Source organism: Pogona vitticeps, chromosome 4, assembly GCF_051106095.1.
Source record: "Pogona vitticeps strain Pit_001003342236 chromosome 4, PviZW2.1, whole genome shotgun sequence".
Lineage (NCBI taxonomy): Eukaryota > Metazoa > Chordata > Lepidosauria > Squamata > Agamidae > Pogona > Pogona vitticeps.
The window spans coordinates 45,768,731-45,790,765 of NC_135786.1; the positions used below are offsets into that span (position 1 = coordinate 45,768,731).

General features: G+C 40.3%; 1 protein-coding gene and 1 long non-coding RNA gene across 3 annotated transcripts in view; one reads left to right on the plus strand and one right to left on the minus strand.

Moving 5' to 3' along the window:
• PLXNA2 (plexin A2) overlaps positions 1–22,035 on the plus strand; it is a 520,505-nt gene that overhangs the window by 102,947 nt on the left and 395,523 nt on the right. The gene's annotated exons all lie outside the window — the stretch shown is intronic.
• LOC144588665 (uncharacterized) lies at positions 986–20,395 on the minus strand. The gene is made up of 2 exons (XR_013544314.1): positions 18,064–20,395; positions 986–17,128 (listed from the first exon to the last, which is right to left on the minus strand). It is a non-coding gene; the product is annotated as an uncharacterized LOC144588665 (long non-coding RNA).

Here is a 22,035-nt window from a genome sequence, read left to right on the forward strand (position 1 = left end):
AGAGAATAGTATGTACATCTGAAGAACCTCTGTGATTATTAAATTGGCTTCGCTTTAATAAATAAGTTTTGTTTGCATTCACTATACAAGTGTCTGATCAAACGTCATTTACTTTGTGGACTGAGGTAATCCACTGGTGGCACTGAAAGTAAAATGACTGGAACCTTTGTGAGGGCACAAAACGTAGGTGCCTCAAGGAGGTGATCATCACACTAGGTTACTTGAGTGTAACAAGTAACATTTAGTTATTTTCAATAGTTATGTTTAAGGGCATTTCAAGGAATTTTGAGAGGATAGGAATTTCTCAGGTTTTACATTATTTTCTTACCTACTCAAGGAGCAAGGAAAGCGTCCTTTAATATTGACATTATATTTTTAATAAATATTTTTAGGACTATTTCCAAGGTAAAACATCAGAATTGGCTGGTAGAAGAAAGCAGAGGGTATTTCCACATGTTCTACTTGCCTATTGGTAATGAAAATGCAATACAATGATCACATGCAGTGCAACGAATTATGCTCACAATGAGAGAAACAACAATGATATTAGCAACCTAGCTGCTGAGGATTAATGAATAATGAAATGAATCTCTCTGAAATGTGTTATTTCAAGTTTTGCTTTGAATGGCACAATATTTGCTCCTGCTGCAAGTAACAGTGATTTAAAAAAAACAGGTAGTAGCTTGACTGTTTAGGCCCTTTTCAGTGTGAATTTCTGAAAATACCATTATGCAGAGTCTATGTACCCATGATACCAGTTGCATTGCTTCTGGTATCATGTTTTCTTCTTTAAGTACAGGGACAAGGTCTCTTGATTTTTAAAAAATCAACCAAAGTTGTGCAGATGAGAATACAGCAGGTGAACTACTACTTTCCCATCCTACCAGCAGTCCTCTTCTTCCCCTACCATGATTATGGCAATATCCCTCACCTCCAGTAGTGATTAACTTTGAGATAGGGGAAGGATTCTTCCATTTATATTATGTTTTATTCTTTGTAGCCTAATTGCAGCATGTGTGGGATTAGAGGTGGGATATTTGTCATGCAAAATATTACACCTCAGCAATCCACATGCTATGGTTCAGATAACGTTTTGGATTCCTGTGCCTGTAATTAAAGAAAGAAAAACAATAACATGATTGCAAGCAATAAGGAAGGTGTGCTTAGGCCTGAAGCCAAATAACTAAATTTGAGCAGCAGAATAATTATTTTAAATATAATAGTTGCTAAGGTCAGTTGGAATTCATCCAAGAAATCTCCGATCTGCATGCTGGTGCCCATTATAGTAAGCCACTTGTTTCTGTAGAATAGCTTGGGGAAAAAGCAGTACTTTCCTTTCCAAACTCCAGAACTGTTCCAGCCTTAGTCCACTGATTCTTTTGGATCTGTGCATGTCAGTTGGCCTTTCCTCAGACTCCAGCAACTGCTCTTGTTTGGTTGCAGTCAGACTATCTCCTTACCTCATCTTCTCAGCATTTTGTGATCTTAGCTAATGGCCTTCATTGTTTGGGGCTGTTGTGTGAACCAATTTGTTGGATTTGCTAGTAGGTGGGGCAATAGTTCCTGGTTGCAGTGGGCCAACTGTATTACATAGTGATCCTTCCCATGAATATTGAACAGAAGATCGTCAGAGTCTATCATGTTCATTTGGATCCGCTGTTTATATATTGACTGAAACCCTGTTAATTAGTGTAGTCAATCATACTAGAACAGGCCCACTGAATCAATGCTGATTTTCTAAGTTCCATTGATTCAAATGGGCCTACTCTAACTGAAGAAGTGGACTTGTGCCACAACATTTTTGTCTTATTTTTACTTAGTATAGTGAGACACAGAGTAGGCTCACTGAATCAATGAATTTACAGAGAAGTTGACTTAATAAATCCATATTGATTGAATAGGTGTACTCTAGTGTGATTTACTGTACTAGCAACAGGATTTTGGCCATTGTCTAGTAACAAGAATATGTAGAATGCTTTGGATAAATTCAGTTAGAGAAGGTCTCCAAGAAAGGATCACCAGTTGAATGTAGTCTTTGGCCTGCACAAAGACAGACGTTTAACAATGAGGCTGCAGCACTGGGCTCCTTTGCACTTTTCTTCCCCAAGCCTTTCCAGCCCCTTACAGAATAGATGGATGAGCTGCAAACTGCCCTGAATCAGAGTGCTACACATTAGAAGCATTGTTATATTCTGTGCAAGATGTGCTTTAAAGTTTCTTTTGCTCTCTGTAAACCAATAATTTTTTATATTCCTTTAGTGCCTGAGAAAATATCAGGGTACGTCTCAGTTTTTATTAAGAAGCAAAAAATTATATATATAGGAATATATATATCTTCCTATTTTAGAAACTAAGAATACAATTCCTAGCATTCTGGATAGATAGCTGCTTGGGTTTCCTTTTCTTTTTCTCTCTCCGTATTTTCAGTCACAACTGATAAAAGGCTCCTATTAATACAAAGGGTGGGTTAAAAATAGAGAGGCACTTTGATTTGGGCAGCTGATAAGGGCACAGAGGGGTGCTAGAAGCGGGAGAGACCTGGATAAAATTGCATCTGTTCAGATCCCACAACAGGATTAGGGCTCGCTTTGCTTTCCAAGGAGGTCTGGATTTGCTGTGAGTAATGAGAATATAATTACCATGAAAGCGGATAAAGTTTCTTTTTTCTCCCCCCTTTTGCAAGATTTTGTCACTGTCTCAGTAATAAAGGAATTAACAGTTTTTCTGCCATCAAATCTTTCTTTCATCTCTTACTCACCCCACCTTTCCCCCCCACCCTCAGCTCAAGCCCGGCTATTCTTTGTAACAAGAAGTTTAGCTTAGCTTTAAAGGGCATTCAAAAGGGAAGAATTAAGCTGGTGGCTGCTGATGCTCGGGAATGAAGCGTGATAACAGATCAGAAGTCGCATTATCCCCTTTCCAGATCCCTGGAGCACAGTCGGTTCATGTGTTTTACTTTAAGGGAGGAAAGCTGTTGAAGATTTGGCCAATGTTAATACCAATAAGCATCTAGAGATGTAGCCACATTTCTTTCAAATACTCCCAAGCGTTTGGCTATGAACCAATCCACAGTTTTCAGATTTTTAACATAATAGTGTGTGTCTCCATTTTGCATATGCTTTAGATATAAGGGAAGTAGTGAGTGGTTCACCAGGTCTCTTCCATGTATAGAGGCTTCCAGTATTGTGTTGCACTTTGCTAGCCATGTTCTGAAGCTAATTCAAAAGAAGATGATGATGAAGAAGAAAAAAAAAGAAAAAAGAAAAAGAAAAAGAAGAAAGCTGCTCTTTAGTACAATGGTTTAGATTGCTATGAACTGCTTGTGCACAATCTGGTGTCAAGCAATTACAGGGCAAGCTTCAGGGCCAATACCATACAATGACAACACATTTGTGCAATGGCCACAGTGTAAGTGCCTTAATACATTCACTATTCTCAATTACAAAACTCCTCTTGTGTAAGGGGAATACTTGCACAAAGCAGGGGATCACATGTTACTATGCTGGCAGAGCTTTATGCTTCACCAGTGTTCAGTAGGACCCTGGTCCAGATTTGGTTTTGATATAGTTAAGAAATGCAGTTAGTTACACATACACAAATATACAAACACATAATAGGCCTGGGAAAAAGGCAGAGCAGTGTTTGCTATGGGTATACAGAGACACAGACTCTTGGCTTGACATGTTTAGCAGGTAACACTTTATTTTTGTGTTCTAATCAGTGAGGAAAATGCAGATTTCTAATGTTGTTGGACACCAAATCTTATCATCCTTATCCTTGTTGGTTATGGTTGATGGGCAAATGAAGTCCCATGATGTCCCTTTCTAGAGTGTACTGCATGCAGACCACCAATGAAGCCAAGAGGTCTTCTTGGCAAATGACCCACAGGAGCTGAGGACATATTGTAGAAATTGTCTGGAATCTTTTGCAGCATGCTAAAGGCTAAGCAGATCAATTGGCCACCCACTGTGGCCTCAAGCCTTCACATTTATTGGGCTAACTTTTGGGTTGAGGGTTACATAAGAAAAGTTTCTGCCTTAAACCAAGGAATTGAACCAGAAGATGCAAATTTTCCTTATGGTTCTAGAAATCCCTGATCTCATTAGGTGATGTTGGACTCTCTTTCCCCTCCATAGGCACACTCATAATCATGCTTCTGCAGGGAAATTTTGCTGGGAATGAATGGTACACTCTTCCATTGGTCCCTATGTTTGTTGCATTGTGATGTTGAGGAGGCAGTTACAATAAACCCATCTGAGTCACTTGGTTTCACAGGCCTATGTACAGGTGCACACCTGGGTTTCAGTAGGTACCCTCAAAATGGCAACACTTACTAAATAAGGTCAGAGCGAGGTGTTTCCATCAATGTGGATGTGGAAAGCATTGCAGTTAATCATGTGGCAGCTCCAAGCTTCAGGTAAAAATGATGCTTCAGTAGCATCTTTCTTTGTTCCACTGTCAAGGAAAAAAGATGATGATGCCCGCTTACCTAGCTAGGAAAAGACCTGCCAGGTTTTCTCATTAAAGAGAGAGAAAGAAATAGCAAGCACAGTATAGCCTTCAATCACCATTTCAATTTTTAGACAGGTAGGTTGTTGACAGTGTATATGCTGACCAGGCATTCTGAGTTCTCTGTTCTGGAATACCAAAAGCTTAGACAATGCCAAACACTTTCTTTTTAATTTGGCTTCCATTTGCAGTGTTTGCTCCGGAAAGACAAAAGGGAGAAGACAGGAGACATGCCTTCTAAAATGGAAAAAAGAGATGTGTGATATGCTAACTATTGGACTGTTTAGGAATGATTTGTTCTCATGGCTTGCTTTATACCTTAATTTAAGCAGCTGCTTTCTTATTTACATTACAGTCCTATGTGTATTTACTAAAAATAGAGCATGGAACATTATTTCGAGAGGAACTCATTATACTTTTGACTTCTTACTTTTCAGTTGCTATTCTGCTATTCATATTGTTGCTGGAGTGTGTAGATCCACTGCATGTAACTAGCACATTGCCCTGTTGTTGCCAGTGGGTCAGGGAGATACTCTCAGATGCCAGTTTCAATGTTGAAATTTGACAAGATTTACACAGGAATTTTGCTTCTCAGAACAATTAAGATTTTAAGCCATTTTCCCCCTGATTAAGTTGCTCAGTTGGGATGGGGCATTCTCTTCTCCAAACTGCAGAAATAAAAGGAGAAAGCCTGTATCACAGCTAGCTAAACGACTGATTTTTAGAAAGATGGGAGCAGTGGCTATTAATAAATCCAAGCAAGTAAATTTAAAGCCCATTTTAGTCTCCCAGAACAGCAGTGATTGTTCAGAAACTGTGACAAAGCTGCTTCAGAACTGAGGTTTTGTGAAAGACCTGTGTGTTATTTCTCTATCGTCATTCAAAAGCAGCTGTCATCTTGTAGAAAGCTTTGATTGCTACTCTTTAGAATCATCTCTACCTCCAGAGCAGGAATGAATTTTCCATAGTCTTATTATGTCTTTTCCCATCTGTCCATTATACTTGCACAAACCTGGGATAAAGATGGAATTTTACATCTGGAAAAATGCTTGGAGTATATCAGTTGTCCAAATCAGGAAAAGAAGGAAGAAGTGGGGATGTACTGTAGTGAGAAAAGCAAGAGGAAGTGCTGTTGCAGGGAAAGACAGAAAACAGGATGATCAGTAAGGAACATCTAATACATCTAATGAAAAAGAAGTTGCAAAGAATGCTTGTATGAAAGTAAAGGGCAGCTTATGTCTTATGTTACAGCTGTAACTGTAACTTAAGGGATAATTTCCTTCATTTTCCAGTGTAACTGTAAGTTTTAAATTACTTTTATAGTTATGAAGGATTGCCTTACTAAATGGAGGGAAATATCACATGGTTTGAGAGTTTTGACTTGTGCTTGTGTTATGAGTATGTAGCCAACAAGGTAAACAGAACAAGAGTATATTTGTACCAGACTATATAGCATTTACAGTATATGTATTTTAAAGTAGTTAAAAGTAACAAACATAGTTATTTTTGAGGCAACTTGTTGGATTAACAAATTGTGACTACAGTTTGTTGAAGGCTTAAAATTAAAACAAATTGCTTAAAATACTTACTTATTTTTACCCTGCCTTTTTCTTTTAAAAGGACCCATGGTAGATTACATTATTGAAAGACAATATTTAACCATTAAAAAAGTAATGTTTGAAACATGCCCCGTCATAACATTTCAATTGTTTCCAAGTAGTTACCCAAATCCTGTTGCTCAATTAAGTCTGTGGAAGGTGACTGACATAACTTACAGCAATTAACAAGTCCCTGACTGAAATCCTGTTGCTCTGCTACACAAAAGATTTTGGAGCTGAATTACAGCAGTATCTCAGTTTACAAAATTAATCCGTCATCCTGGATTAATATAATGCGAAAATTACATAAACCGGAACATGGATTGCTGTAGCAACAGGGGCGGTGCTAGAAACTTCGAGGCATGATGCATCCTTTTCTTACAGCCAAAAAACAAACAAAAAAAACCATAAAAATGTAAACTGAGGCATTATTTCTTACAGATTTTGGTTCGTAAACTGAAAACTATGTAAACAGAGGCACACGTAAACCGAGGTACACCTGTAACTCAAGTTAAGAAATGTCCATAGACATTATGTGTTGCACGCTGAATCACACAACTAAGTGTGCAACTGATAATGTTTTCAGAGATTTCTTAACTTGCAGGAAACCACCTTCAAAAGTTATGCCATTTGAATAGAAGTGAAAGGGGATTTCAGCCCCTGCCTGGATTTTGAGCATGTGCAAAGCAACAGGATTTTGACCAGTGCATTGGTAGATAAAGCTGTTTACTATAAGCCTTGTGGCACTGTAGTTAAACTGCAGTTCTGCAGCCAAAACTCTCCTTAAACCCCTGGTTCAGTCCCAGGTAGCCAGCTCAAGGTTCCCTCAGCCTTCCATCCTTTTGAGGTTGGTAAACAGAGTACCCAGCTAATACTGGAGAGGTGGCATTGTGTGACCTGCATAATTAAACTGTAAACTGCCCAGTTAGTATTCTAAGTGCTATGGGGCAGTAAGCACTAATGGGTGCCTTTTGATTTTGTATTTACTATTGAAGATGATCAGTTAAAAAACAAACAAAGAAAACCCGATGCAATTTTGGCATCACACTCTGCTAAAAAGAGGAAGCATAATTTTTTTTTCCTAATACAAAGTGCATTTTTATTACGTAGTCATTTTGAGATACCTTAGAATTAGGGAGAGATTCCAACTTGGAGAGGATTCAAGCCAGCAGTAAAAATGTTGAAGGGGCTGGAATTAGCTACTGAAGATGAAATATGGCTTGCTTAGCCAAGTGATGAGTAAGCAGGACTTGACAAGCATCTGCTGTGAACGTGTTTGAAATGTGCTACATCCAGACTTTCTCAGCGCTTGCAGCAAGAATTGCCTGGAAAAGTTTCCAGTGGGGTAGCCATGCTCATCTGTGTTGCAGTGGCAACAGCAAGAGTCTTGTGCTACCTTAAGAATGACAACTATTACAAACACAAGCTTTCAAGGATTACATCAATGGTTGCATGTAAAGAAGTCTACTACAGTATGTGGAATCTTATGCTATAATAGGCGTGTTAGTTTTTAAAATGTCACAACATTTTTGTGTGTGTTAGGGAGAGTTTATGTTACCTGGCTGATCCCACAAGGAGAATAAAACTTAAGAATTTAAAATCTATGAATGTGTTTTAACAACTCCATCTTTGCCTCTTAAATGCAGTGTACCAGGGTGGTCACCATTACCCTGCAGAGTGTATATGGAGTAATTCAACACAGGAACAATGGGTTGTATGAAAGCCTGTTAATCTAATTTAACAGATCCCATAAATTGGCCATAGCATAGTTTGAACTAGAAGTTCAACTTTTTAAAATGTACAGGTTGCAGTGCAATCCTATACATGTCTACCCGCACAAAAAGGGCATTTACTGCATTGGGGACAACGATGCTGAAATGTGGACTCCATGATCCTAGCCAAATTAGAATTTGGTCAAGAAAACCTTACCCCACCTAGCTGAGTATTGCTTACTGTGACTAGCAGTGGCTCTCTAAGGTAGCAGCCTTCACTATCATCTCCTTTAAAAAAAAAAAAAGGTACTATGGATTAAACCTTGGATTTTCACACTTCACGTTTTTTTCAAGCCTGTCACTGGAGCAGGTAGTGGTATTATAAGCAAAGAAGCACAGTATGCACGATAGCAGGTTGGAACTATGAAGACAGCAGGTCTCTTTCTTAGAAGTATAAATGTTTATGTGCGGTCAAGACAGAATCAGTGTATAGTGACCCTAATAAGGGCTTTCAAGCTAAGTGGTATATTTAAGGTTTGATTTTAGCAGTTCCGCAACCCTAGTGAGTTTCCATAGCTAAACAGGGATTCAAACCCAGGCCTCCTGAGTCCTGCTCCATCATCCTGTTCACTATAACGCACTGGGTATCTAAGATGTGTACAGTGGACCCTCAACTTACAGACTTTTAGAGTTACAGACTTCTGTGGTCACAAAATTTTAGATTCGACTTGCAGCCAGAGAATCGACCTACAGACCAGGAAAAAACCATAATGGAACAAAAATGGAACAAAAATGGCCAGTTATGGGATTAATCGGTTTTCAATGCATTGTAGGTCAATGAGGACTCGATCTACAGACTTTTCGACCTGCAGCCACCGTTCCAATACGGATTGTAGCGGGCCACTCTGAAGCCTCTGTCAACTCAGGCCTCCCAGAGTGCTCACTACTCTTCTTCAAACTGCTGCCACCAACTTTATTCAGTAATCACAAAGGACAAGTGTTTCTTCTAAAACAAAATGTCGTTTATTGATTTGACAAAATAAAATAAGTAAATCACAGGTAGTAAATCAAGTTTTAAATCACGTGTCTCATTTACTGTACCTCACACAGACTTTTCCCTCACTGACTAACTCTCACAGATCTATCTCACTCTCTCAAACAATTTATCTCATCTCTCCAAACTCTCCCTCTCACACATCACACACCCCCTTTATATAATCCAGCTCCTCCCCCTTCTGCACCACCCTCCATCCTCTCATTGGCTGATGTTCCCCTTCCCAGCTGTGACGGACAGGTGAGAGCAGAGCTGTTATGTTACACAGATTAATTCTGTAAGTAGAAGGTCCACTGTATATAAAAATAATTGTTTTAAGATAACTTATCAGCTATGGAATCTTGGGATTCCTCTCTGCCAAAATCCAGAAAATTGCATTTATTTAGAACATAGCAACACAGAAGAAATAGCCTGTAAGACAGATACAGGTCAGATGAAAATATGGCTGCTGTGTTTTTAGTGGATTACCATAGCTTGCTGCCCTATGGTTTATGATACTGGGAAACATGTTATGAGCTGGGTCAGAGAGCTACCCCAGTTGTTGCATCTTTCTGGACTGATTTCAGTGACTTCTGCTTTGTTATTTTTTGGAAAATACAATTAAACAGACTAACATGGCTACCTCTTCTGAAACTACATTTGGAGAGACTGAGCATGGCAGGGGGTTCTGAGCAAGGACTCCTCTAGAGGAGTTTATCAGGCAAAATTAGCAGAGCTGCTAGTCTTCTAAGCAATGATAGGTAAACTGCATGCTGGGTCTCTCTGTTCATGGCCTTATGTTTGGGGTCAGAGCTGAGTGGGGCTTTGATTGTGCCAGATACCGGAATGGAAGTCCCCTTTTGTCCAGTATGAAAAAGTACAGAATTCTATTGTTTGGCCTCCCTGCAAAGAAACTTTAAAAAAATTAGACAATACTTATTCTTTTAAACGTCAACTGCAGCCAAAGTGAGTTGTGGCCACCTAATGGAGATTGTTGCACTTTCACTCCGTACTAGTTACTTTATTAATTTTAATCTCATCTCATCAGCTGCCTTGAATATTTTGTCTGAAGCCCAAAGCATAGTAGAAATGTGTAGACAAATATGATGCCTCAAACTACCTTAGCCAGGGGTGGGGGGGTTGTGATGGCAGGCATGCCCGCAGGAGGAATTTTTCTTGCTGATGTCTTCACTTTTTAAAAGTTGAATACCCTTGAATGGAAATGGTATAGCAGAATGGAACAGTGCACGTTGCCACTAGCAGTGAAACCAAACAAAGAAAAAAGCGTTTTAAAAGGTAAAAGTTGGCACAGGCATTGGGGAAAGGCTATACAAAATATATTCATATTACATATAGCCCAACAGAGCTGTTAGGATTATTATGTTCATTACCATTCACTATTGTTCTGAATTCTCATTTTACTTCTTTTGCTTATATTTGAACCTTGAATTGCATTTTCACAGGCTGCAATCTTTGTAAGTCATAGCTATTTGAACCATTGTTTTTCATTTTTCCCTTTGTGTGTTTGCGTATCCATACCTGCCAACTGAGATTTACACTTGCATTTCAGATAAAGCACATGTTGGCCCAGAAAAACATATGTATCAATAAATGCATTAGTTAGTGTTCTTATAAACATTCCTGAATATTTTGTAGAGTAAGTGTGGACAACTTGGCCTCTTCAAGAATATGGTCAGAATGCTTTTGAAGATTTACAACCAGCATGATTGCATTGATCATGGGGGTGGACTGCCACTGCTCACATTTCTCATCACAGAGACACCAAGTCAACATTGCTGGCATGCAATGTGGAACAGGACCAGCAATGTGTTAACTAGCAGCAGTTCAGCACCATGATTTACACAATTACACAAATGACAGTGTAAGTCTCTAATAGGATTTTGGTCATTGTGGTTGGACTGCAAAAATCTTATCATCCCTTGGCTACAGGGTGTTGCAATCCAAAAGCAGCTGGAGGGCTATGCATTGCCTGCCTTTGCTGCACGCATTTGAACATTCATGTAACCATTCATTTTAGCTGCCACCAACTGCAAGGTCAGACACAATTCTTGAGAAAAGATGGAGCCATGAAGTTAGGAGTCTTCAGCAGTAATATTGCTCCTTTCCTCGTGCAGACTGTGTGGTCTGCTGACAGCATCCAGCCCCCTACATCTGCTGTGCAGATGGCTAGCAGAAACATTCAGGCTCCGCACTGGTATGTTGAACAAGTTTGCCCAATGCAGAGCTGTCTACAAAGATCCTAGATCAAAATCTGAAATCTAGGGTCATTAACTATGTCAGAAAGGGTTTATAAGGGCTATGTCCACTTCAAGTCATAAACATTCAGTGTTGGCTGCTTAAAATATCTGGCAGCCTGAGCTGTGCTGGACCTTGAATTTACATCATTCCATAATGTTGAACATGTTTTTCCTTTGCGTTAACTCACTTTAATGTGAGATGTTATGACTTGAAGAGTTCCAGTAGCAGCCATAATGGAGAGAAGTGTTCAGATTATTGTGGGAGAGAGGAAGGCTCTCTTAAAGAAATTCACAGGTCTAACACTATCTCTTCCAATTCTAGCCAAAAATAATGCACTTGCATTTACAAATGGTAACTGGAAGACATAGCAAAGCACACCCCTCCCCAAACAACCTTCAGTAATTCAAGCACTGTTGGAAAGTCCCTCCTCCCCCCTCCCTTACCAAATGGGATTTGTACTGTTCCCACAAGACACTTGGAGCAGGGGTGAAAATTGTTCCTCGTGACTCTACTTGCATTTCTCCCTCTTGACCTCAGGATCTCAGAGATGGCCTTTCTCTGGCAGGGGCAACAGGGCGGGTGCAGGGTCAGCCAAGGAGCTATTTGAAAACACCAGTGGTCTCGAACAAAGGACAATAAATATTGAGGGTGGGCTTGAGTGTTTACAGGCAAAGCTACATAAGTCACAGCAGAACCACTGGGCACAGCTGGGAGATCTCCATCAGACATCATTGATTTTTTTTTAAAAGGATCTCTGGTATATTTAGTTTTTTTGAAATGTAAAACATACAGCTGAACTCTCATTTCAAATCAGCCACCACCCAGAATTCATTCTTTTCCTCTCATGCCTTAGTATTCATGGATTATTCCTAACGTTCTTTTGCACTGCAAAAGACTGCGGAATAGGCTTTGGGGAACAGAGAGATGGCAAAGAAACATAGCTTCCTTGTCTGTGTTTGGAGAGAAAACTTCCAATTTAATGGAGCAGAGGGTTCCTGTAAATGGGATGCTGTCATTTCTATGGGCTTCAGCTCTTTTATTTACATATTTGTCGGCACTCTTACTTCATTGATTTCTCTACAGAGCACTATGTGAGATCAACTTGTTTCTCTGAGGAAAGGAAAGCTACAGTGGAGTGTAACCCTAAGCTGGGCAGATTGTTTTGCAAAAGGCTTTTCCTATATGTATGTGCTAGATTACTTTTACTGCTCTTAAGCCTTTGCCTTAATGCTTCCAGTCACTGAGTTATTCCTAACAAATGCACACATCCCAGCAATTTCTGAAGAAACATTTTGTATTATCACCCGTTTTCAGATAGCAGCTCCATAGGCTGCGTATGATCAATAGCTTTATCAAAGTTGAAGGAGGCTGGAGCATGGGAAAGAGCCTTGAAATAATCAGAGTATGCAACTGGCTTGTCATTTCACAGACAGCCAAGTATGTAAGAGTTACATTGCCCTCAAACAGAAAGAGATGTGAAGAGAGACTATAGCTGACTCTCTGCTACAAGCACAACTGGAGACTTACCAATTTGCCCATTATTTATGAGTTCCCAGCAGCCTTGGCCTAAGCATATACACAGTTTTCTTCCCTATTTAATGGGGCAAACAAACAAAGAGAGATTGCATGCATGGTTACCTTTGTAGATTGCAAGGGACTAGCAAGAACTTTCATAAACTCTTCCTGTGACTCTTCACATGGGATTACTTTGTTCCTCCTGAATCAGACCCATATCCTGAGGTCTCTGGTATATGTGAGCTGTCTCTGTTAGCAACACGAACACGAACACACACACACACACACACACACACACACACACACACACACACACACACACACACACACACACACACACACACACACACACACACACACACACACACACACACACGCAAATTTATGTTTTAATGGGAAGGAAGCTTCACAGATGCCAGAGGGCTCGTTGTTTGTTTAGACATGTCAACACCACCTCGGGTCAAAGAGGGGCCACAAATCTATCACTTTCTCTCCTTGGCTCTGGGTGAGTTCCCCTGCTGACAGCTCACAGGCAGAGCTCTCCCCTACTTTCATCTTAGCTCCCTCTCAATAATCTTAATGGTTTTACCATGTGCAATAACATCAAACAATGCTAGAGCCTTCTGCCGCAAGGCGAGAAATGGCCCACCATGAGCTCTCTGAGCTATGTAAGAGCAACAATATGGCTTTAGGTGCTAGGACTGATGCTGCTGCAGCTTAAATGCAGATTGCTGCTTTTGGGAAGTAGTGTGTTTCAAAATACTAAATTAAATAGCCAAGTGGCCCATTTGCTAGTTTTTCTTCAGAAACCTTATTGGTATATAAGCAGCTACGTGATAGTCCCTGATGGTCTGATGGAAAGATATGGTTCAGGTAGGCGTGTGATAAATACTTGCTAAATTCTCCATTTTTGTTGGTTCAGGCTGTCTCAATATGAGGAGGTATCTCAAGAAGAGATGTTTAAGGATTCTTCATTTCCACATGGAGGGTGAAACAACTTTTTCCCTCTTCCTTTCAAGGTCTCTGCAAATGTGCAAAATGGTTCCGTCTCTTTTCCCTCCCTTTCAGAAACAAGCTCCCTTCTCCCACAGAGCAAACACTGCAGGACTTTGTGATTATATGAACAGATGCAAACAACCCATCCAATTTTTAATAGTCCATGAAACGAAGCACCCACTTTCATAGTTTTGTGCATTCTGTATTACTTCTGAGAAATCATGTGAGAACTCTTATGGAGACCGACAGAAAAATCAAGATCAAGAGAAAAAGGTTGCAGTCCATCTTTGTCATGTATAAGAGTGAGACAAGTCAGGATTTTCATCTCTGCCAAACATTACCCAGTTAGTTTCATGGCTGAATGACAATTTCAGCTAAGGTCCCTCCAGTTCTAGTCTGAACATAACTCAGTCTTTTCTGATTCCACTGCTGATTCCAGAGGACTTGGGCTGCTTACTTCCATCAGCCCCACACAACCTCACCAGTAATCAGGGATCAGCTCATCTCTAGAAGACCTCAGCTTGGGGAGGGATGACTAATCACTGCATGTTACTGGCTCAGCTGACTGTGCCCACAGCTCATTCTGTCACTTGGCCATCTTCAGTGATGTCCAAACGTTGCCTGTTGATGACACTGTCTGTGCAAGCGATGTGATCCTCCCCTGGCTCTCCTCTTTATATTTGCTGCTAGAATTCTTGGCAGCAGCAACTCTCAAAAAGTCGTCTTCTTCACTCCAATCCACAGTAAGAGGTCAAATGCAGCCTCTGGTTATTTCTGCATTCCAGTGTGATTCAAGCTCATCCTATTGCTGTGATTAATGATGTGCTGCCAGGGGCGCTTCTACTCTCTGGGTTGCCCTTTCTCTTTCTTCTATTATCACACCATTTATTTCTTCTTCATTCTTTTTTTCTCTGCAGGCGGTGCTTGCTCAGAACAGCACAGGATGAGGCAAATTGTCCGTTCATTCAAACATCCTACTCTCACAGGTGGCAGAGGAGTTTTCTTTCTGAATAGCGACTGCTCTTCTGGGTCTTTGAAGAACAAGATCTGTTAAAATTGCATTAGTGTTTGTGGTGTACTAAAGGAGTCTCCAGTCCTTATCCAAGCTTTGGACGGAGTGAGGCAACTGTCCAAAGCTTGGAGAAGGAGTGGGTCAAGGTTTGCTGTCATTTCAGCCTACTACAGATCAGCAACGGAAAGCCATTTCTCTTGTGTCTCCTTACTCTATCTCTTTCCTGCAGCTAGCAAGCTACTGAGAAGGGTCCATATCAGTCTTTCAAAAGGTCCAAGTTCATTTCTTGCGGTGAAATCTAGCTGAGGCCAGCAAGAGATTAGGCCGAGGACCACATCTAGGGTTGCCAGGTTTCAGGGAGCAAATTGACGTCAAATAATTCTTGGGCTTTCCCAGATTTCTGGGCAGAGAGACAAATCTCTGGGCAGGAAGGAGGAGAAATTTTAATTTTTGTTGGTGAGAGGGCTTTAAGCCTGCGAATCCACCTTTGCTCACTTCTAGCAGGTACCAGGCTGAGATGTTTATATGTGGTTTTCACTCGCACAACACAGACACATTTTTAAAAAGCAAGGAATGAGAAGAGAATGAAGGAGCCACTGGGTTGGCTGGACCTGAGTGGCCTTGCCACTTGGAGCAAGGCAGGGAGTAAAGAGCCTGCCCTGCACCTTCTGAACTTTCTTGTTCCACAAGTCTTGCCAAGAATATTGCATGACCTTACCCCTGCAACCCCCCTCCAAAAAAAAAAAATCCTTCCTGTGGACAGTACAACAGCAGTGTAGGGCCTGGAAAGAGCTCAATATTGCATGTGTGCTATACATAAAGCTATGTGGGATGTGAGCCCTTGTGGAAATGGTGCCAGATACTGTGCACAGATCCCCTCCTCTCTCTCTCTCTCTCTCTCTCTCACTCTCTCTCTCTCACACACACACACACACACACACTTTAGCTGTGCACTATTTTTGCCATATGATTTGACTATCTGGGTTTTACCCAGACTGATGTCATGTACATTACATAATATGCTGGTCCAAAAATCATTTTGACCATCTTCACTTTCCCTAGCTGTCCTGTCATTGTACTATCGCAAAAGTCCCAAACTTTGTTCTCAGATGTTGGCCCAGAACCACAGGGAACATGATACAGCTCACCTGTGAATGCTAACCAGATGTAACCCTAGAACTACAGATTGTTTGCCCTGACTTACACAACATGCAAACACACACACACACACAACTGCTATTACTGCTACTAGCTCTGGTTGACAGACTTCAGGATCCTAGTAAAAATAAAAACAGGAGGGAGGGCTTGTGAACCTGAAGGCAACCTGCATCTACGATGAAGGATAGTTAGATTTTTCTTCTAAAGCAACTGTTCTTTCCTTACTTGTGGTAAGGGCTGCACACCTGATGTCCTCTTGACTCATTGCAACAGCCCAGCAAGGTTAGCAACATTGCCCAGCTTCACGGTGTTGACATACTCTGACACAGCAAGCAGCAGGCTGCTCTCTACAAACACCCATCCCTCCATCCCCTCAGGTGCAATCAGCTCATCTCAATTCTGGGAACGTTGCCCATGGAGAGAGCGGCAGGGCCCCCAGACGCTATAGGCCTCTACAGATCTGAGTTGGCACCAACCTGTCTGTGTGCCTTTCCTGCTGTTCAAACAAGTGCCTCTTTGCCATCCTGCTGCGACAAGAAGGCCTCACTTTGACAGGTGTTATCCCAGTTGAGGCAACGCGCCTGGAATGCACACAGTCATGGGGAGAATTTAATTTCCTCCCTGACAGGTAGGCTCTTCCTTTAATAGAATCTTACAGATTCATTACACTAGCAAAGCAAGATTCAGGAACGCACAAAGCTTCACCTCCCCCTTTTTCACCCCATGTTCACAAAAGGCCTGTGTGAGTAAGGATGCAGTAAATGTCTCCCTCTCCCAGATTTATTCCTTCATTAGTAATTGAAATAAATCCCACTGTATAGGAGAGACTTCTATAAGACTGCAGCATTTTCTTCCCCCTGCAGAATAAGTACTGGGGCTTCGTCCCTGATAATAAAGTACAGAACACATACAACTCCCTGGAATTTTATCCTGGCACAAAGGAACAAGAAAAGGGGACATGTTTTGGAAAAACCATGCAGGCTTTCCATATTCAGTATAGGATACCGTCCCAGCTATACAGAAAGAGGAAATTTGTGCAGGTATGTTATTGCCCATTGCAATGCTATAGCAGTAGAAAACAATACACAATCATTAAAATTCTGTTTTGAGAACACAGTTTTGAGAACACAGAATTCACATGCCTTGCAAAATTTGATAGTAGCTCAGTGTGTTGGCTGTCTGGCTGCAGAAACAGAAGTTGGGAATTCACTTGTCCACTGTGCTTCCTGGGAGTAACAGCCAGTCTATGTAGCCTTAGGCAAAGTGTCACACTCCTAAGGCCTCCCCAGAAGAAGGGACTGGTAACTGTTTTTGAATATTCTGTACCTAGAAACCCCTGAAAAAATAAAGGTTGCCTTAAGTCACAATTGACTTGATGACATGTGATTATTAATACAGTCAACCCTCGACTTACAAACGTCCCTACATACGAACATTTCGATTTACAAACAGCTCCGCTTGCAAAAATTGGCATCGACTTGCGAATGGAGCTCCCTTCGCAAGTCAATGCCAATTTTTTATTTTTTATTTATTTTTTATTTATTTTTTTTGCGAATGGAGCCGTTTGTCACCTTCGGAGGTCTCAAAGGGCTTCCCCCCCTGACATCGGAGGAAACAGTTTGAGACCTCCGAAGGCAAAAAGGCAGGGAGAAAGGGCGGGAAATTCGAATTTCTAGCCCTTTCTCCCTGCCATTTTGCTTTTGGAGGTCTCAAACGTCTTCCTCTGATGTCGGGGGGGAAAGCCCTTTGAGACCTCCGAAGGCGCTGATCGTGGTGGCAGGGACCCCCAGGGAGGTCTCCCATGGTGGCGGGCAAGCTGTTAACTCATACCTTACAGCACCCTTTCAACTGTTTTAGATTACAAATCCCATAAGTTCCAACCAGAAAATTCCCCAATTGTAGAGTTGCATTTCAACAATACTAGAGAAAACTACATTGGGGAAAGCTGCCTTGGAAAATTATATTAGGTACCTTGTACAGACTTGTTCCATGTATTCATTCATTTATTTATTCAACCAAAATATTTTTATCCCACCTTTCTCCTTTAAAAGGACCCAAGGCAACTTATGGTATTAAAAAACAGTGTTTAAAGCTATCAGCAATGAGTATACAAATATTTAAAAGGATCAAAATACCATACTAAAAACAATACAGTAAATAAAAGCAACACCAAAACATATCTAAAGCAGCAAGGCACAACCATTCATTAAAAAACTCCAGTCAGGTGGCCAGTCACTAAGGGAAAGCTTACCTGAAGAGAGAGAACATTACCTGATTGTGGATGGGTAGCCGAGATGAGGTCAGCCTGGCCTCTGGGAGGGAGTTCCAGAGTCTGGGAGCAGCAACAGAGAAGGTCCTCATCTCTGTCCCCACTAAGGAGAAAGATCCAACATTCATTAGCAGTACCATCTTTCAGGCGCTAATCAGTCAACTTCCCTAGAGAGTTACCTTGCCTTCTTGCCCCATCTCCGGATTTCTTAGGAAGCATTTGGCTAGCCAGCTCCATAAAGAAGATTCAGCAAGAGTCTCCTTCTCTTTTTACCCAAGCTGATCTGGGAATCTGATGATATCCAGGTGTTTGTAAATTCCCCCCCCCCCAAAAAAAAGGGGATGAAAGAACCGTAGAGTTGTGTCTGACTGTGGAAGAGACATTGAGATGAATCAGATAGCCACAGATATCACCAGCCGTTGCTTCAGATGCAGATCGCTAGTAAAAGCCAAGATGGGCAGGCCTCCAAGATGCAATTCTACTTTGGCTAAAGAACACAACTGATGCTAATTTTCCATCTATTATCTTCTTATATTTAATCATCTCTTTAGGTGATTGTAGGTCATTTTGATGTGTCTTCTTTTTTTTATTCCACCATACACAAGTTTCTGTGTTCCGATGTTACTGTGAGCAGCCACTGAAGCAAACAGAGTAGGAGCCAACAGGGAAACCAAAATTAGTCGAAGCTGCCTTAGGCGTTAAGTCATTTGGAAATTGGTTGGGGCTGTGGGTTAAAAAAAATTAACTTGCACCATCTCTATAATTTATAGGTGATTGATTTCTTTCTTCCCTGTCTGTGACAAGAAAGAGCACTATTATTAGCACATGATAAAGCAACTCACAAGGACCCTGTGCCAGGAAAGGACCCAAAGCTATCACCACTCTGCAATTCCCCTCAAGTTACACACTTTAATAATTGCTGCTGTTTCTAGCTTCTCACTATCTGTACAAGTTATTGGTACAACCTGAATGTATACCTAATACAAGAGGCTAAGAGCTCTGCTGGTGTACAAAGTTCTGATATTCTGAAAATGATTGGGAGCTGATACACATGGCCCAGGAAACTGAAAAGTGAGCTGTTTTCTCTCTCTGAATATTTGAGGTTGATTTTTTATTTTAAAAATAGATGTATTTTATGAGTTAAAGTTTCAAGCATTCTTTGCAGAGATGTGCATTCCTCTGTAGCACCTTAACGTCTTGTGTACTGTGCTACTATAAAACTAGAGAGCACGGATGTAACTAGTTACAAGTAAGTTATACTAGTGAGTAATATAATTAGTTACAAAGTACCTAGTTACTTTCAAATGTAATTTTAAGGATATTTCAAGGTATTTTAGAAGCATTTTGACATAGATTTTTAATGCCATTTAAAAATCAATCCTAAGTGTCAAGGGAAGTATTCTTTTGCTCTGGGTTTTTATAAATATTTCCAAGGTATATCAGAATTGGCCACCAGAGGAATGCAAAGAATATTTTTGTTTTTCTAGCCTGGTGTTTATCCCATGCCCATGTGACAATAACACAAAATGAAATGGATCAGAACAACAGTAACAATAATGGCAACAATAATGAGGATTGAAGAGTAGCACAGTGAGTTCTTTTTAAAATGCAATGTTCTAAACTTTGAATGAAAATTTGTGAGCCTCCAGTTGTTGTTGGGCTGGATATCTCCTCAGTCCTAAACAGCATAAACTCTGGTGACAAATGGAAGCAACTGCAGTTCAACAACATCTGGAGAGCATGTAAGTTAGAATAAATAAATCAAGTGTGCTTGAATGTTAAGAGAGATAACTTGGTCATTGCTCTGGAGCCCTAAACACTGCTACTTTGTTGTATGCCACCAGTATCTTCAGCTTCATAGTTTATTATTACTATAGATGTAAAACCTGACTTTATTTGTTTTTGCACAGTAAAAACTTAATACGTTTTTCCTTGCCTTGAGCCTTGGCAGGCTTTTATTTAGTTGGTCTGCAAGTAAAATATGTACACTTTTGCAAGTGGCTTTTGCACATTCATAAAAAAATGAACAGTAGTGAAAAAACTGATCACTATTGTCCTATAGCACAAACTAGTAAAAACAGTAGCATTAGCTGGATCATTTGTGTTTCCTGTTGTGCTTATTGTATGCATGCTTAGCTTTAAAAAAGGAAAAGACATGAGTTTTGCACAGGGGTTTTAAGCACACTGTGTGGTTCTAATAGCAAAAAAAAAACATAACTGGAGTGGAAAAAACTTGGTGATCTCTATCTTATGCTGAAACTGAGATGTCTTTGAGGGAGGTTCAAGCCTTGATTGCACCCCCATTCCTTGCTATAAGGTCATGTTTTTAAAAAGCTGATTCTTCAACGTGGTTCTCTATGAATCCACACTGGTGGGTTAAACAGCGCCTGCGCTGGTTCCCCTCGGAATTTTCCAGAGCTATGAGGGAAAAAGATACAAACATTCTGTGGGAGTGGAGATGCTGGTTTGGGAGGAGGAAGATTCAGGCAATTCCAATATGTATAAGTTGGGAGCTGTGTGCTTACTTAAATATCTACTGATGAGCCCTGAAAACACAATTTCACAAAATGAGTCTTTTCTTATCCTCAGCTGTATAACAAACAACATTAGCAATTATAGCCCAACAAAATATTACAATTTGTGCACCCAAATCCTCAGCATCAGCAGCAATACGGACATTGCTTGCCGAATTGCAAAATTCAAGTGTCCCTTTGAACTCAAATTCAGGTGAAAATTCAAGACATCTTCCTCAACTGGGTTGGGTGTCCTGTACATGGAAGAATCAGCTCGACACGTGGATTCTTCAAAACCCTAAAATGAGATATCAGTTCAACTGTATGCAATTAATGAATCCACTATATGAATCCACTCTTCCAACACAAACATATAGGAATCATACCTAGTCCAAGTTGCCAAGGGCCTTTGCAGTTTAAGTGGCAAAAGCAACTCTGGCCTTTTTGAGATCTCCCACTTTTTCTGATTAAAAAATCTGTGACTCATAACTCCACTCATGTCCCACCCCTTTAAGCTGAACCAATATTTCATTGGGGTTACATATGCTTGTACACTGCTCCTTTCATGACTTATTTCTAATGGGAGTAAAAGGGCTTATGATTGTGATTTGTTTCATTCACTGTACACAGATGGTGTGTGTGTGTGTGTGTGTGTGTGTGTGTACATACATATGTATATATGTGTATGTATGTATGTGTGTGTGTGTGTATATATATGTATATGTATATGTATATGTATATGTATATGTATATACTGTATATGTATATATGTATGTCTCTCTGTGTATACACACACACACACACTACATCTGTGTACAGTGAAACAAATCACAACCATAAGCCCTTTTAATTAATCCACTATATGCATTCACTCATCCAGCATATATGTATGTATGTATGTATGTATGTATGTATGTATGTATGTATGTATGTATGTATGTATGTATGTATGTATGTATGTATGTATGTACTGTATGGTTTGTTTGTCCTTATCCAAGTCAAACTTTGGACAGGTCTGTGAGTCTTCAATTTGGAATTAATTTGACTTTAAATTAAAGGCTGTTGTCTTGTCAGAGCAAAGCTGAGGTTGCTCAGAAATTGTTAATTCTGTAGCAAAGAGTTAATTGGTTCCAAATCTTAGTTAATCTCATTTCACTAGTTAAACTTTGCTTTTTTTATTCTCTTTTTAAAAATGCATTTCTTGCTTCATCACATCATTAAGTGTGCACACAGAGATATGATAAAACTGATGCAGACAAGTTGTTCAGAGTTTATGGCCTACTAAGACTTTTTTTTTAAAAACCCTTTGCTTTAGTTTCTCTTTCCTTCTTCTGCAGCAGAAGTGCCTCCTGCAAAGTGATACATTCTTTTGCAAACCTGCAGTCATAATGAGCCATCCTTAAGTAAACGAGAGAGAAGAAATGATCTCATTTTGCAACATTATACTTATAGCATTTTGTT